This window comes from Dasypus novemcinctus, chromosome 3 (assembly GCF_030445035.2).
Source record: "Dasypus novemcinctus isolate mDasNov1 chromosome 3, mDasNov1.1.hap2, whole genome shotgun sequence".
NCBI lineage: Eukaryota > Metazoa > Chordata > Mammalia > Cingulata > Dasypodidae > Dasypus > Dasypus novemcinctus.
Genome location: NC_080675.1, coordinates 149,427,901 through 149,434,159, shown reverse-complemented (window position 1 = coordinate 149,434,159; position 6,259 = coordinate 149,427,901).

The following is a 6,259-nucleotide window of genomic DNA, read 5'->3' as shown; positions in this document are numbered from 1 at the left end:
CCGGGCTTCTGCACGGCCTGACTTGCCCATTTGTTCTGGGTTCCAAAATCCGGGTGCCTTGTCCTGGGGGGGGCATCTCAGCCCCGATGTCTGGAGCCAGGCTGTCGCCTTGGCAGCTCACGGCGAGCACATCAGCACGGGGGCCTGGCTGGGCTCTACTCAGTCAGCCCCAGGCTGGAGGCAAAGGCAAAGGGGGAGAGCTTCAGGGCAGAAATGAGCGGGCGGCTGTGGAGGAAGGCGATTGCTGGGGGAGCTCCCCTGAGGTCCCTGCCCTCTCTGGCCCTCGGCAGCCTCCCTCTCTCCTGTGGGGATGCTCCAGGTGCCCCGCTAGGCCCTCATAAGGGGACTTGAGGGACGGAACCCATTCCTTTGTCTGCGGAGTCCCCAGGAGCGGCCTGGGCGGGAGGGAAGCTGTGTGCATCGAGGCATGAAATAAGCCCATGTAAATCCCATGTAAATGAGCCAGCCAGGAGGGGCGGCCGGCCCGAGGCTCCTGCCTGTTTCCCCTGGGGGACAAGCGGCTCGGCTGGGCGGGCAGGGGCCGCTGCACCGATATCCACCCGTCTCCCCCACGCCCACAGCCGCTGCCCCAGGCCGACAGCCAGGCTGGGGCCAGTCCGGCCCAGCCTCGCCCACTGTCTCTAGTGCATCCTCCCGAGGAGGAGGAGGAAGAGCCTAAGTGGGAACAAGGCTGTGAAAGGCAAAGCTCAGCTCTCCTGGAGAAGCCGGGGCAAGCGGGGCCCTCCTCTAACACCTCCCTCCCACCTCGTAAATCTAAGGGTCATGAAGGCTTGGCCCTGTCGTTTCTCCCTGTCTACATCCTGCCATCCTCTCCCACCTGGATGAAGGCTGCTGCCTTCCTGTCTCTCTGCTGGCCCAGACCTGGCATTCCTGGCCCCACAGGCCCCCGTCTTCCCTGCCCCCATCTCCAGTGCTTCACCTGCCTTTGCTGGAACCACTCTGTGCCTTTGCCCCTGTGATTCCCATCCCTGGAATTCTAGGAGTAGGATGCTCGCCAGCACAGGTTTGAAAATGACCTGGAATTCTCCAGAGGAGCACTGAATCCCAACCCCTGCCCCCGCTTCAGTCTGCTCCACCTGAGCTGCAGGGAAAGATGCAGCCTTAGGGAGCAGCCCCTGGAATCAGGCCCCAGCAACTACTGGGGTCCCAGGGAGGAAAGGCACAGCCCCTGACCTTGAGACAGGGAGGAAAGGCACAGCCCCTGACCTTGAGATAGGGAGGAAAGGCACAGCCCCTGACCTTGAGATAGGGAGGAAGGGCACAGCCCCTGACCTTGAGACTAGGGAGGAAAGGCACAGTCCCTGACCTTGAGAGCTTTCAGCCTGATGGGGAGGCAGACCTGGGGCTGGGTGCTAACCACACATGGGATGATTCTTAACCCTTTCGGAGGGGAAAATCAGGCAAGGTTTTAATGGGGCCTTCGAGGACGAATAGAAGTCCCCCCAAGAGGAGAAGAAACTGAAAATGGAAGAAGGAACCGCCTTTGTAAAGGCCTGAGGGTGTGAGGGCCTGGGATGCGAGGAGCATGGCTCGAGTCATGCCACCCTCTAGGGCAGCGAGGCTTGTCACTTTTGTTCACAGTTGAATCTACAGCTCCTAGAACAGTGGCTGGCACAGTCTATCCTTGTTGAATGAATGAATAAGATGAAAGGGGGAAGGCTATTCAGGGTGAAATCGACAACTCTGCCAGTGCCAGACCCTGAGAAAGACCAAGATCTTTATCCTGCAGCTAATAGGGAGCCATGGGAGGATTTTGGGCAGGAGCAGGTGGATGATGATGATGATGATGATGATGGTAAGGATGATGGGGGCCTGGGATCACAAGATCCCTGTCTGCCTCACCCTAAGCATCTGCCCACCCCATCCCCAGCCTAATTTTGGCCTCTCATTGTCTGAAAAAATAAGTAGAGAGTCTGGGCTGGGCGGTCCCTGCTTGGGTGCTGGCCAGAAGGTCTGAGGTTAAGGCCTGAGGGTTGGGCATGGGCTGGTGGGAAGGTCAACTGGGGCTCAGGAAACGCTTATGTTTGTATTGGTTTGCTCCAGGAGGAAGAGACCTTGGGAGAAAAACAAAAACAAAAGCCGCATCCTCAGGGTCACCAGTGCCAGGAGCCAGCACACAGTAGGAGAAAGAGCACAGGACCACACCCAGCAGGCACTTGCCCTGTTGGTGTGCCCAGTGCCTCTCTGTAGGATGGCCGCCCTATCCCAGCGCTACTGGGCGCAGGTCGCAGCGCTCAGACTGACAGTTTTTCAGTGTGGGCACAGTGAATGGGCTTGGAGGACTTACTTAGGTCGAGATGAACACTCCACGGACCTAGGTCACAGAGGGCAGATACGTGGCCTGCAGCTTGACCCCGCCGTAGCCCATGCCCGCAGCAGACCTCACTAATGGATTGGGGCATTTCTTTCCCGAGTTTAGATGACGGATTTCTTCTCCAAGCATTACTGAACCCTTGAAGTGTGGCTTGTTTGAATGGAGGTGTGCTGTAAGTGTAATAGAATATATCTTACTAGTACATTTTTAGATTGATTACACATCAAAATGATAATATTTTGAATATCTCATTAGGTTAAATAAATACATTACCAAGTTAATTTCACCTGTTTCTTTTTTCTTGTATTCAGCATGGCTACTAGAAACTAAAATATATGTGTGGGAGCAGATGTGGTTCAGGTAGTGGGGTGCCTGCCTCCTAGATGGGAGGTCCCGGGTTTGGTTCCCTGTGTCTCCTAAAGAAGAAATGAGCAGACAACCAGTAAAAACAACGAGCAGACAACAAGCAAACAGACAAGGGAGCCATCTGGTGGGGGAGGATGTATATGTGTGACTTGCGTTATGTTTCTATGGGGCAGCCCTACTCTGGAATATCAGCTTTGTCAGGGCAGGGACCTTGGTCCGTTTTGTCCAAAGCCGAAACTTTAGCACTTAGAATCATGCCTGGCACATAATAGGTACTCAATAAATTATTTGTGGAATGAATGAATGAAGAAGAGTGAATCTTCGTCACCATGCTGTTTTGGGAGCCACCACTGACCAGTCATAGGGCACACATGTTCTACCCTGAGCCTACACAGTAGCTCCAACCATCATGCTAAAATGCTCCCATGTGTATTTCCTGACTTTCAATCTTGTATCGCCTTCTCCAGACTCTCCAGATACCCAGGAAGGACAGCTGGAGGTGGATGCGGGTGAATGCTTTGCTCAACTGAGGGTCCTTAAAGGGAACTTTCAGATTTTTCTAATCAGGAAGCAGGACAGTGTGCAAATGATATGGAAATTGCCTCTCAGGGCATTTGCATGTCTGGGATGCTGGAGGGGCTTTGGTCTGCTTCGCGGCTTCCTGGCCACAGCCCCTGGTCTCTGGGGACAGATGGGGAAGTGCTGGAGACCTTGAGCTGGTGGGGGTGGGCCACCAGAGTCTTTCCCCAAAGAGCATCGGCTGGAGCCTGGAGCATCCTGCCTCTCAAACCTAGCAGGAGCCTAAAAATAGTCTGCATTTCCAGCCTCCCCCACAGCCACTGCGCTAAGCTGGGCCGCGCCCGCCTGCTCCTCTGCAGTCGCCGTCTGGCCCGGGCGCAGACCCCATCTCTTCCTCAGTGGTCCCACCCTGGCCCCTGGGGTCTTGAGCTCAGTGCGCCCGCCTTCAGCCTGCGGAGGGTCTGCGTGCTGCTCCACCCTCCCAAACCCGGGAGGCCCCGACCCCCGGACCTCCCCACCCCGACTCTGTCCTGGCCCATTCGGAAAGGAGGCCAGCCGGGAAGGAGACGGGGTTCCGGGGGTGCGTGCGAGGCCAAGGCTCGAGGGGGCACAGGAGGGCCCCTGGGCAGGGCTGGCTGGACGAGCGAGGGCCCGGCCAGGTGCGTCTGCCAGCTCCCTCCTCGCCCAGGAAGCCTCCAGCGTAGGAGAGCGTCGGTCCAGCCGGAGAAGGGGCAGTACTCCTGGCGCCAGGTGCATCGAGGCCGAGCTGGGAAGGCCTGGCCCCGCCCCGAGGCTGGGAGCACCACGGGGGCAGATCCGGTTGGGTCTGAGGAGCGGGGTTGGGGGCCCGGGCTGCGGAGGGCCTTCTGGGCAGCAGGAGTGACGTGCAGGTGACGCTGTTGGCCCGTGACGCGCTCCAGCTCGGAGCTGATCAGGGTCCCAGGTGCAGGAAGTGGGGGCAGCGGAAGTCACAGTCACCTTCCTGTCCCGGGGGGCGGCTTTGGGGGAAGCCAAGGGGAAAATACTGAGTTCGTGGGGCAGTCCTTCCCGCAGTGGGTACGGGGAAACCAGCTATGAAAGCCCCTCTTGCCAGGGTGGGCATTACTGCCCCCCCCCATTAGACAGCTGAGGGAATAAGCCAGGGAGAGGGAGCTTCTTGCTCGCAGCTACCTGGGCCCCCCACCACCCCTACCTGAAGGAAATAAGAGTGGGTGCAATCTAGACGTGCTTAGCCAAGGTGAGGGTGTTGGGGAAGGGTTTAGGCTCTTGAGGTTTTCTCACCTCGGCTGTTCCCCTCATTTCCCAGCAGACGCGCGCCCTGCTTGAGCTCCCCTCATGCACATTGGCCACCCACGGGGTGTCAGACAGCGGGTCTTAGGACATTTGTGCCTGGCTTGTGGCCTGCCAGGGGTAGCCCCACCCACCCCAGGAGCCCAGAGCTACTTGGAGCTTCCTATAGCCTGGATGGCATCCTTAGGACCCTAGACCCATTTCTCAGCCAGGTCCTGGGAGAGGGCCCGGCCCTGGGAGTGAGGAGGTGTGGCGGCAGCTGACATCTGCGCCCTGACACATCCCTTCCTGAACTCCACCTGCTGCCTACTCACATCCTCTGGAGACCTGCCCCAGTCACAGGTGTTAACGTGGGCAGGGCCTCCGTGACGTGAGCGAGCGCCCTCTGCCCCGGCAGCCACCACCGGGGAAGATGGGATTGGGAGGTCTTTCTGTTGTTCTCTGTGTCTTGGTCTCCTTCTTTCTCTGTCCTCTCTCTCATTCTCTCCATGTCCTTCCTGAGTCTTTCAAGACTTGTTCTCTTGTGTTCACGCACGTGCGATAAGCATGCTTGTGTGTAGCACGCAGGCGTGTGCACACAGAGACATGCACATCTGTGCACTTGTGTATCTGCACACAGAATCCCCTTCCTGGGGTCTGCACACACACTCAGAGAACTATGGAAGAGGGATAAGTGGAGTTCATGAGGCACAGGCCCCTGCCCCGTTTGAGGCCCCTTCCCTGGGGTCCTGCCGAGATGCTCTATGCCCCATCTGGTAGCTGGGGGCAGGGACAGTGGACGTGTGACCCGCCCTCGGGGAGCTGGGGCTAGCTGTCCCTAGGGAGGCGGTCGCGGTGAGGTGACAGAGGCCTCTGTACCCTGACTTTCAGGACAATGGGCAGGATGAGGCCCCGCCAGGTGCTTGGATCAGATGTGGTTTTTCTGGAATGCCTCAAACTTCCTGCTCTCCTCGGGTCAAAGTGATCCCACAGGCTTGGGGCAAGGAGGGGGCAGGAAGTCCCTGGAGTCACCAAGGACCCACCCTGCCCAGGTGTCCGGGCTCAGACAGTGCTAGAGCCTGCCCTTCTCCACCCACCCTCGGCACAAAGTCCTGCCCTCATCCAGGGCAGCTTACAGAGCACCTATTCGTGCCAGCTCTGAAGGGAGAGGCTTGTGAGGGGCAGGAGCCAGGGCTGGGCGTCGGAGGAGGGCACCTCTCACTGCTGGGGGGGAGCTAAAGGCCCTACGGGCAGGCCGGGGGGACTGGGGCTGACCCACCGGGAGCCCAGAGGTGGCCCTCCTCCCAGAGAAGGACATTCACCAGCCGCTGGGGCTCCGGAAGGCAAGGATTTGAGCGTAGTAGTATTAATATTATAGAGATGAACATACACTGAGCATTTACCATGTGCCTGGAACTGTTCGAAACTTATTTTAATTTTCTCTCCAGCCCTATGATACTATGATTTTCTCCATTTTATTGTTGAAGTACTTGAGGCACCGAGAGGCTAAGTAACGAACAAAAATTGCAGTTAGCAAAAAGAGGCACGCAATCTTTGTCTTCAAGAAATTGAGGGTTTAGACTATTTACCTGTTCTCATCCATTCATTCCTAGTTATTTATTAAGCTCCTCTTCTCCTTTCACGGAGAAGAGAAATAGACGGGGGGATCGCCCTGGCAAAGGACCTGGCAGAGCCAGCCCGTGGCCTGTGCTCCGTACATTGTCCTTTCTGGGCACCTCACATTCCATGCAGCCTGGGCCTGACTCCTGG